This window comes from Enhydra lutris, unplaced genomic scaffold (genome assembly GCF_002288905.1).
Source record: "Enhydra lutris kenyoni isolate GAN:26980312 unplaced genomic scaffold, ASM228890v2 scaffoldscaffold39, whole genome shotgun sequence".
Taxonomy (NCBI): Eukaryota; Metazoa; Chordata; class Mammalia; order Carnivora; family Mustelidae; genus Enhydra; species Enhydra lutris.
In genome coordinates, this window is record NW_019154123.1 from 29612761 (window position 1) to 29624801 (window position 12041).

General features: G+C 35.5%; 1 protein-coding gene across 2 annotated transcripts in view; it reads left to right on the plus strand.

Annotated features, from left to right (window-relative positions):
• The window catches only part of LOC111154979 (ArfGAP with coiled-coil, ankyrin repeat and PH domains 2), a 168484-nt gene that overhangs the window by 78759 nt on the left and 77684 nt on the right, over positions 1-12041 (plus strand). The window lies entirely within an intron of this gene.

Genomic DNA, 12041 nt, shown 5'->3' on the forward strand with positions numbered 1-12041 from the left:
TTCATGGATCTAAAATGTATGTATGTATGTGAGTGTGTGTGTGTGTGTATGAGAGAGAGACATTTATTTCTCTCTTTTTTAAAAGATTTTATTCATTTATTTGACAGAGACACATCGAGAGAGGGAACATAAGCAGGGGGAGTGGGAGAGGGAGAAGCAGGCTTCCCGCTGAGCAGGGAGCCCAATGTGGGACTCAGTCCCAGAACCCTGGGATCATGACCTGAGTCAAAGGCAGATGCTTAACAACTGAGCCACCCAGGTGCTCCTATTTCTCATTCTAATATAGTGAACTTAATATGAGTGACATAAATACCCATAAAAGTTATCTTTTTTGTTTCAATTGTGCCTTTGTGAGTTTTTAAGGAATTATTTTAAGAATGAAGAAGTAAAAGCCATTTTTCTAAATTTAGTTGTTTCTTTTAAGATGCTTCAAGTATATCCCCTTTGTCTAATCAGTTGCCAGTATTAAAGACCGCTGTATTCTTTGAGCTATTTCTGTGTGCATTTAAGATTTGAGGACTTTTATTCTAGTTATTCATGAGGGCAAAAGATGTTGGTTTTTTTTTTTCTGTTTAACTTTGTTAAGAACATTATTTATTTATTTTAAAAATTATGTTATGTCACCATACAGTACATCATTAGTTTTTGATGTAGTGTTCCATGATTCATTGTTTGCATATAACATCCAGTGCTCCATGCAGTACGTGCCCTCCTTCATGCCCATGATTGAGCTCACTCATCCCCCCACCCCCTTCCCCTCTAAAACCCTCAGTTTGATTCCCGGAGTCCATAGTCTCTCATGGTTCATCTCCCACTCTGATCCTCCCCCTTCATTTTTCCCTTCCTTCTCCTAATATCCTCCATGCTATTCCTTATGTTCCACAAATAAGTGAAACCATATGATAATTGTCTTTCTCTGTTTGACTTATTTCACTTAGCATAATCTTCTCCAGTTCCATCCATGTTAATGCAAATGTTGGGTATGCATCCTTTCTGATGGCTGAAGAATATTCCATTGTATATATGGACCACATCTTCTTTATCCATTCGTCTGTTGAAGTGCGTCTCAGCTCCTTCAATAGAATAGAACATTTATTTTTATGATTATCACCAGTGCAATAAAGCCTAAAGTCAAAATTAAAAAAACTGAAAGATTTAAGGGCTTTTATTCCTCAAGAATGAGGGATATATACTATTTTTAGAATGTCAGGCAATTCCTTTATAAATTTTGGAAAAGTTTACTGAAAATGTAGTAGCTTGTAAGTTATGTACTTCTTTTAAAAACAATTTTTATTGAGGTATAATTGACATTATGTTGATTTCATATGTACAAAGATTCCATGTAACAATTCTATATTTGCATATATTGCAAAATGATTACCATAGTAAACTCCAGTTAACGTTTCACCACATATAGTTAAAATTTTTTTTTCTTGTGATGAGAACTTTCAAGACCTACTCTCTTACCTAATTTCAAATATGCAGTATAGTATTATTATTATTTTTTAAAAGATTTTATTCATTTATTTGAGGGCAGGGGAGGAGCAGAGGGAGAGGGACAGGAAAACTCTGCACTGAGCTCAGAGCCAGATGTGAGATCACGACCTGAGCTGTAATCAAGAGTCGGCTGCTTAACTGACTAAGCCACCCAGGCACCTGTGTAGTATGGTATTATTAACTATAGTCATCATGCTGTTTGTTACATTCCCACACCATACTCCTTTTATAACTAGAAATGACCCCCATTACCCTCTACCTCCTGCCTCAGGCAGCCACCAGACCCATCTGTTCTCCATAGCCTTAAACTTGTTTTTTGTTGTTATTTGAAAAATTTTACATCTGAGTGCAATCATACAGTATTTATCTTTTTCTCTCTGACTTATTTCACTTAGCATAATGACTGAAAGATCCATCCATTTTGTTGCAAATGGCAGATGTTCATTATTTTTTATGGCTAAGTAGTATTGCATTGTATGTGTATCTATCTATCTATCTATCTATACACACATATTTATCTATATATCTATATCTTCTTTATCTGTTCATCCATTGATGGACATTTAGGTTGTTTTCATATCGTGGTTATTGTAAATAGTTCGTGTTTTCACTTTCTTCTCCTAATACCCAGAAATAGAATTGCTGGATCATATAGTAGTTCTAATTTTAATTTTTTGAGGAGCCTCAGTACTGTTTTCTGTAGTGGCTGTACCAATTTGCATTGCCACCAACAGTGCATAAGGGTTCCCTTTTCTCTGTAACCTCATCAACATTTGTTACTTCTTGTCTTTTTTTTTTTTTCTTGTCCTTTTGATAATGGCCATTCTAACAGGGATGAAGTGGTGTCTCATTGCAATTTGATTTACATTTCCTTGATGATTAGTGATGTAGAATATCTTTTCATGTATCAGCCATCTGCATGTTTGTTTTTGGAAACATGTCTATTCAGACCCTCTGCCCATTTTTTTTAATCAGATTTTTTTTTGCTATTGTATGAGTTTTTAATATTAATCCCTTATCAGATATATGATTTGCAAATATCTTCTGCCATTAAGTAAGTTGCTTTTTCACTTTGTTGTTGGTTTCCTTTGTAGTGCAGAAACTTTTCAGTTTGATGTAGTACCATTTGTTTATTTTTGTTTTTGTCGCCTTTGCTTTGGTGTCAAATCCAAAAAAAATTATTGCCAAGACTTACGTCAAGGAGCTTTACTGCCTGTGTTTTCTTCTAGGAGTTTTATGGGTTCTGGTCTTCCATTAAAGTTTTTAGTCTATTTTGAGTTAATTTTGTTTTATATGCTTCTTACAGTTTTTTAAAGAGCTTAAAGTGTATGGCTGTTATATAATTATTTGGTGCTTCAAAGTTTATTAGCAGCTGTTTATACAAGAATATCAACACTTAACATTCTTTAAATTCTGCTAAGGTTTGGTTCTTAATTTGATTTGCCTTTTTGGTCAACAAATTAAGGATAAAGTTATCTGATAATATTTTAATTGTACTTCAAATTTTATCTGTATAAAAATTATCATGTACAAGTATTTGCTTCATTTTCTGAATTTAGGTCTTTTGGGTATATATCCAAGTATGGAATTACTGGTTCATATGGTACTTCTATACTACTTCCTTCTTGAGGAACCACTAAATTGTTTTTCACAGAACCTTTACCATTCACATTCCCACCAGCAATGTATGAATATTCCAGTTTTTCACATCCTTGTCAACATTTACTATTTTCCATTCTTTTGATCATAGCTGTCCTAGTAGGTATGAAGTATTATCTCACTGAGTTTTGATTTGCATTCCTCTAATGCTTGATATAGTTGAGCATGTTTTCATGTGCTTATTGGCCATTTGTAGATATTCTGTCATCCTTACCATTGAGCCCATTCAACTCCTTTGACCATTTTAAAATTGGAATTTTTAAAATCGAATTTTTTGTATATTTTGGATATTAAACTCTTATCAGATAAGTGATATATCAATATTTTCTCCCATTCTGTAAGTTGTCTTTTCACTTTCTTGATAATGTCCTTTGCACAAAAGTTAATTTTGATGAAATTAAATTTATCTATTTTTTCTTATGTTGTTTTGCTTTTGGGGTCATATCCAAAAATCCATCACCAAATCCCAGATGATGAAGATTTATTCCTTCAGTTTCTTCTAAGAGTTTTATGGTTTTAGCTCTAATATTTTGACCAATTTGTTTCTTTTCTTTTTTCTTTTTTTTTTTTTTTAAGATTTTATTTATTTATTTGACAGAGATCACAAGTAGGCAGAGAGGCAGGCAGGGGTGGGGGGAAGCAGGCTCCCTGCTGATCAGAGAGCCGGATACAGGGCTCTATCCCAGGACCCTGGGATCAAGACCTGAGCTGAAGGGAAGGCAGAGGCTTTAACCCACTGAGCCACCCAGGCGCCCCTGACCGATTTGTTCCTTTTGATGACCTCTTATTGTTCTTTTTTTGCTTTCTGTTGGATTTAGATGTCAAAATATAGTATGTTTGATTTCTTTTTAAATCAAGTGATCGTTTGTGTTTAAACTTCAAACTATTACCTTAAACTTTACATTTACATTAAACTTCAAACTGTAGTGAGAATTAATTTTGGGGGGGGATAAAAGCTATTGATTTGAAATTAACATGAAAGGTTAAATGTTGGGGCGCCTGGGTCGCTCAGTGGGTTAAAGCCTCTGCCTTCGGCTCAGGTCATGATCCCAGGGTCCTGGGATCGAGTCCTGCATCGGGCTCTCTGCTCAGCAGGGAGCCTGCTTCCCTTCCCCTCTCTCTCTCTCTGCCTGCTTCTCTGCCTACTTGTGTTCTCTGTCAAATAAATAAAAAATCTTAAAAAAAAAAAAAAAGAAGTTAAGGTGATGCCACCTAGAGATTAGTAAATATGGGAAGCAGCTGTTGCCCCTGAAGCTGGAGAAACAAAAGGGAAAATGATGTTTCCCAGAGCCCCTCAGTAGTGCACTGTTGAGAATATGGCCATTGTTACCTGGCCAGGAAGCCAGGAGCTTGCTTTCTTGGGACTTCTTCCAGAGTCAAGGAGCCTGTAGTCCCCTTGAAACTTACCTGATTGGTCAGCAGTGCTGCTGGCAGTTGGTGTGGCTCACAGTTGCTCACTGGTGGTGGTGTCAAACAGAAGCAGAAAAAACTGGCCTCCTCTATGTCTTGCCTCTTAATCTAACATTGGCTTCCATTGGCAGAACCTAACCTCTTTGTATGCAAGGAGGCCTAGGAAATATACTTTGCAGACTTCTAGTACCTGGCGGTATAGAGGAGGAGCCCATGGAAGGGTGATATAATGGTGAAGACCAACAATTAACCGGCATACCAAACATAAAGGCTATAATTTGAAAATAGTTTTGGCGGGGATGAGCATTTCTGAGTCTTTTCCAGACAAATCTAGTTTTCACCTTCACAGGACATAACAGGATGAATCTGGAGGTTGGTTGGAGGGTCGTAGCAAGGTGGGGAATAGCCGTTTCCCAGTCTTTGCTTTAATAATAAAAACCAATTGCACTGAGGAAAAAAATTATTTTTGGCAGGCAAATTATTGTGCAGCTTAATGATTTTTATCCTTAAAACCTCTTATATGATTTTTCTTTTTTCCGTATTCTCCATATCTAGTGTATTAGCAAAATATACCCCAAATTCATCTAGCAGTAGCACCTCCAAGTCCAAACTACTACCACCTCTTGTTTAGGATTATAGCCTCCCAACTTGTGTTTCTGCTTCTTTTCTTGTCTTTCTACAATGAGTTCTTCTTCTTCTTTTTTTTTTTTTTTAAGATTTTATTTATTCATTTGATAGGAAGAGAGAGATCACAAGTAGGCAGAGAGGCAGGCAGAGAGAGAGGCGGAAGCAAGCTCCCCACTGAGCAGAGAGCCCAAAGCCCGGGGCTTGATCCCAGGACCCTGAGATCATGACCTGAGCCAAAGGCAGAGGCTTAACCCACTGAGCCACTCAGGTGCCCTTCTACAGTGAGTTCTGTACACAGCAGCCAGGAAGAGATTTTTAAAAATTTTATATTCATTATATTATATATTATATTTTTGCTTTTATTTTCTATTTTTATTTTATTATATTTATTTTTGAGAGAGCGAGAGTGAGTGCGGTGGGGGACAGAGGGAGAGAGAGCTCTTAAGCAGGCTCCACATTCAGCATGGAGCCCAATGTGAGGGTCGACCCTGAGATCATGACCCAGCCAAAACCAAGAGTTGGATGCTTAACCGACTGAGCCACCCAGGCATCCTGTCAGGAAGAACTATAAAAATATAAATTAACAGGGGCGCCTGGGTGGCTCGGTGGGTTAAAGCCTCTGCCTTCCGCTCGGGTTGTGATCTCAGGGTCCTGAGATCAATCCCTGCATCGGGCTCTCTGCTTGGTGGAGAGCCTGCTTCCCCCCTGCCCTCTGCCTGCCTCTCTGCCTGCTTGTGATTTCTCTCTCTGTGTGTCAGATAAATAAAGGGAATCTTTTAAAAAAAAAAAAAATATATATATGTATATATACATATATATATATATATATATATATATATATATATATAAATAAATTAACAGCATTCCACTGTTCTAGATTCCCATCACACTCAAAGTAAAATCCATTATAACCATGGTCTACCAAGCCCTATGACCAGCCTTTTGCTGATAACTCCCTGATCTCTTCTCAGCTCTGTGCTTGGCTGAAGCTGCTTGGACTCTGTTCTTTAACATCAAAGTAGCTCTCACCTTAGGCCCTTTGCATTTGCTATCTATTCTGTGCGGAATGTTCTTTCTTCATATCTATCTGTGGCTGTTTTCCTTATAATATTCCTTCTCTTCCTGTGGATCTTCTTCACCTTTTTTAGGTCACAACCTCTCAGAGAAACCTTCCTTGACCACGTTATGGTCACTTTTATGTCATTTTACTCTGTTTTTTATACACATATGCACACACCTGAGTGTGCACACCACACACACACAGAGATGATGTACAGATATGTGGTCTGGTTCTTAAGTATATGTATGTGCCTAATTTATTGTCTGTTCTAAGTTCCATGACTGCCTACACTTTGTTATATTAATCTCTGCTACTACAACCTAGAAGATTCATAGTAGAAAGTAGTTACTCACGACAGAGTTAAGGAGACCGAGGTTATGAAGTTATTAAAACTCCTAAGTGTTTTTTAATAGTCATTAAATGAGTAAAAATTTTTTAAATCAGTGACAGCACACACTAGGTAGATAATTAAAAGTGATGTTTAAAAATTTTTCTTTTATTATTTCTGGCACTTGGAAAACTTCAGGACCTCTGTTTTGACTGTAAAATTTATGTTGCTTTAAAAATAATTAGCAAAATGGGGGGCACCTGGGTGGCTCAGTGGGTTAAAAGCCTCTGCCTTCGGCTCAGGTCATGATCCCAGCATCCTGGGATCGAGTCCCGCATCGGGCTCTCTGCTCAGCAGGGAGCCTGCTTCCTCTTCTCTCTGCCTACTTGCGATCTCTGTCAAATAAATAAATTAAAAAAAAAAATAATTAGCAAAATGGGACACCTGAGTGGCTGGTTAAATTTCTGCCTTTAGCTCAGGTCCTGATCTCACAGTCCTGGGATCAAGCTCTGCAGGGAGTCTGCTTCTCCCTCTCCCTCTGCCCCTACCCACTGTTTGTGCTCTCTCTCTCTCTCTCCCTTTCTCAAATAAATAAAATCTTAAAAAAAATAATTTGCAAACCAACAGATTACTTTCTGTCTATCTGCTCAGAGGTCTTAAGGCTGTAGTTTGGTGAGCTTGTGTGTGTTTGTGTATGTACTGTATATGTATATATAGAAAACTTGGAAAGTACACTGAGGTGTCCAGTGCTTTTCTAATTTTATCTGCATATTTTTTAATAACATCTCAGAAATTTTCCTATTGATAGATAAAAGTATGAAATTGTAAAACCTTGGTTTAATTTAATATCCTTTCCTTTTATAGTTGCCATGCTGTCTGCTTTACCTGGCCTTTTTGTTTCTTATTAACAAGTACTTCTAATTTTTCCCAGGAGAAGTGACTTGTGTGTACTTGAATCAGAGTTCTTATATATGAGGCAAAGATTCTTCCTTGATCATAATACTGCATACTTCACTTTAACTAGAATATAGACAGGGATAACTTATCTCTTGTTTACTATAATATCCCTAGTGCTTGCATAATTCTTTTTTTTTTTTTTTAAGATTTTATTTATTTGACAGAGAGAGAGAGAGAGATCACAAGTAGGCAGAGAGGCAGGCAGAGAGAGAGGGGGAAGCAGGCTCCACCCTGAGTGGAGAGCCCGATGCAGGGCTCGATCCCAGGACCCTGGGACCATAACCTGAGTCGAAGGCAGAGGCTTAACCCACTGAGCCACTCAGGTGGCCTACGTGCGTAATTCTTATCCTGGGGAGGTCATTTAATTTTTCTGAGCTTTATGCTCTTCCTCTGTAAAATGAATGGGCTTTACTAGATGACTTTTAGTTATAAATATTACAAAGATTACAAACCATTATTTATTATAAGATTTAAATATGATCTCAGAGCCATTTGTTAAAATGTGGGAAAAGCCTAGCTACATAAAATGCTTTATTTTAGTAGCATTCTCTACAATGAATTTTAATTACATAGCATTACAGGGTGAAGGAGGCTTTATAGGATATGACAAAACTGCTTTCTAAAATGTAATAAACGTTGGAATCTGCTCATAGTCTATAGCAGACTTTTAACACTTAGGTTTTGGTGTATCAATTTGTGTCAGGATAAAAAGCTGGATATTTTACAGATGTCATTTATGAATAACTTTATGTGTTTAAATAAATGTTTGAAATAATAGAGCCATTTGGGTTTTTAGCCAAGTAAGATTAAATATAGATTGGGATTAGATCATTTGGTTGTTTAAAAAATTTATTTGGATTTTTTTGTGGTTTCTGTAAAAGTGGATGTTACTGTTCCTTTTTCCTTACAGAATGAAAATTCCCTAGGGTTGCTCTTTAACTCATGTCTTTATAAGATGCAACTCATGACTTTTCCAGAGCAGGTCATGTGTGCTACATTCTACTATGTATTGGAGTTGACTTAAATTCTGACTTGTTTTTCTGGAAATTAGAGATTTCTGTAACTTTACTGATGACTCTCTTGGATTCTAATTTGCTATTGGTGTAAGGAATTTGAATATTTATTTGATTATTACCTTTGCTGAATGAAGCTTTAAGGTTGAATTGCTACATAAATTCTATAAAATGTGTAACCCTTTGCTTAGTTTTTTGGTAAGTTTGAGTTTCCATATTATAGCTCTCTACTCATTCACTCAATAGATGGTTTCATGAAAGTGTCATGTCCTATCTGGGAGTTGGTGAAAAATGTTTAGATTTTTAAAATGGAATTATGTTAAAGTAATTAGTAAATATTTAATAAATAAAAATTTCTTTTTAATAGAATTATGTTAAAATAAAACACATAGTATTAGGGACAATATTACATATTGAATGTATATAACACTTATAAATATTTAATATATATATTTTTAAAGATTTTATTCATTAGAGAGAGAGAGAGCGAGTGCACCCTTGCACAAGTGGGTGGGGGGGTGGGAGGAGAGGAAGAGGAAGAGGGAGAAGTGGACTCCTGGCTAAGCAGAGAGCCTGGTGTTGGATTTGATCCCAGGACCCTGGGATCATGACCTGAGCGGAGGGCAGACGCTTAACTGCTTAACTGATTGAGTACCCTAAGCGGCCCCCAATAATAGTTTGTTTACCGAACACACAGGCTGTGTTTTCCACCCAGGCACCTTAAAAAATATTTTAATGAGAATCTTGAGCTAGCTTCCATGAGCATAAGTTTTTAACAAAAATAAGTCTTGTGCATGAAATAGTTTCAGGCAATTCCTGATTAAGATTTTGAAATTGATGATCTTTTCAAATTCTTGGTCATTGTCACTGATGAGAATGTTGTCTGCATAAGTAGGCATATTTGTGAAAGGCAGGTGAGTGTTCATTTCCCTTTGCTCCTGATTGACAGGAGTTTATTTATTGCCCCTTCCTCCTGATTGATAGGACCTTCTTTATCCCATGTAATTAGAATTTAAGTAATTCTTTCTCTCTAAGTTGTCCTTTAAAGGAGTAATCATTCATTAAGTTGAAGTGCTCTTTTTTTTTTTTTTTTCCTTTCATTGACATATGTAATGCTCGAATTTTCCTGGCTAAACTGAATAGATTTTGAATAAAGTAATGATGAACCTTTTTCGGAGGTATATACAGAAGTTGGTTTACCTACTTTTTTCTTCCTTTAATCCTTAATTAACTTTGAATAATTCTCTTTGTGGATGTAGATTATAGCACTGACTCCCCAGGGATTCATTCTCAGCCCCTTCCTTCCAACATACTGAATCCATACAGTTTGTTTTAGTGTATGTTAATTGTCAAAAATATCAAGGATTGCTTGAAAGAAGTTAATCAGATTGCAGAATTCTACTTAAGCCATATTTTAAAGTCAATAATTAGCATTAGCCAAATCTGTAAGTTGAGATTTATTCTTCCTAAACTTTTTGAATTCTACTTTTAACTTATAAACTGAGGTACAGTTCCTCCTTTGGACAGCCAATATGTTTTGTTTGAAACAGCAGAGAGTGATATTCTCATAGCCTTTCTTTTTTTTTTTTTTTTTAAGATTTTATTTATTTATTTGACAGAGATCACAAGTAGGCAGAGAGGCAGGCAGAGAGACAGGAGGAAGCAGGCTCCCTGCTGAGCAGAGAGTCCAATGCGGGGCTGGATCCCGGGATCCTGGGATCACGACCTGAGCCGAAGGCAGAGGGTTTAACCCACTGAGCCACCCAGGCACCCCTCTCATATCCTTTCTTTACCAAAAAGCTAAAAATGGATAAACCAAAGGTTTTGAGTATTTTGTTTAGATTCATACATTATTTTGATAACTAGCTTAGAATTTATATCTGCATACAAACTTTTACTTTATGAAAGGATGTTTTGTGAAATAATGTCTTACTAGATCTTCAGAGTTTTCCAAATGAATTTTTAGCAGAAATTTACCTCTTGTTGTCATTGTGACAGCAGTATCAGTATGGAATATTAGAATGTCTCCATAATATAATCTTTTTGTTTTAGAGTTTTCTTCTAGCATTTTGAGTATTTCATCCCTAGGAGTTTGTTTTGGTACTTTGCAAAAACAATCAATGACTTTGCAAGAAAATCTTCTATGCAGACATTTCAACCATTGCTGTTAACTTCAGCACAGTTCTTAACATGTAGAATCCTCACTCAGCAATAAACACTTCTGAAAAAGTTTTCTTCTGGATTAGTGATTGTTGTTGTGTTTATTTAGCATGCTGTCAAGTGCATCTGTTCTGTTACTCAAATGTGGTACCTTTTTTATTTCCTTTGCCTATTTGGAAATTGTAAAGTTTTGACATTGTCCTTGCAAGCTAATATATTGTGCAATTTTGCAATTTTGTATGAGGCACTCTGGCTCTAGCTCTTACTTGGGTAGTCTTGGAACTAACTGCTTTTTTTTTCTTTGTAACTGGTTTCTTAATCTGATATTGTTGTGACTGATCTCATAAAAGAACTTTGTCTCTTATTTTGTGTTTGCAGAACTTTAGAGTACAAATCTTTCTGTATGAAACGGATATTTTGTGTTGAAGTCCTGTATGGTTTGCTTCTACCATGATTCATTTAATGACTTTGATATATGACTTTGATAAATGACTTTATCAAAGAAGATAATTTGGACCATTGTGTTTGTATTTTGAATGTGATCACTTTCCAGCACTATTTATTGAAAAGTTTTTCCATCATGGTGGGAAAACAACAATGAGTAAAAAATCTACTTAAGTATGAAAATGAAACAATATATGTCTTAAGGTTCAGAAATTGATATGTATATATGTATTTTTCTGTATTCTTAAAATGTTTTAAAATTATGTTGAAAGATAAAATGAACATTTAATAAGTAAAATAGAAAATAATAATTCATTTTAGTTAATGCAATAAATGTTACTCTTATGTAAGATCAGAAAATCAGATTTTCAAAGTGTTTTAGATCTGCAAATGCCTACAATCCCATTTAAATGTTTATGTGCATTTGTTTATTTCAAGTTTTTATTTAAATTCTAGTTAACATATAGTGTAATATTAGTTTCAGGGGTGGAATTTAGTGATTCATCATTTATGTGTAACCCTCAGTGCTCATCACAACAGATTATGTGCATTTAATTTCACTTCAGAAATAAATGTTTTTTAATAATTAAAAATAAAACAATGAAATTTCATCAAGAGTCAGAGTTTGGCTAATTAATATCAAAAGCCAATAATAAATATCAAGAAGTAATAGTAAAAAAAAAATCGATTGTATTCTAATAGAAATACCTCATATAAATGATGATAAGGAAATAGTCATACATACCTTATAAGTAGGAGAAATATGAAAAATAAGAGCACATTAATAGCAAAAATTTATGATGAGGCAAAGAAAGATGAAATATTTTAATAGTGAGCACAAAGCCAAGAAGTGATGACAAACAAATTGTGACTAAAATAGTTTTGG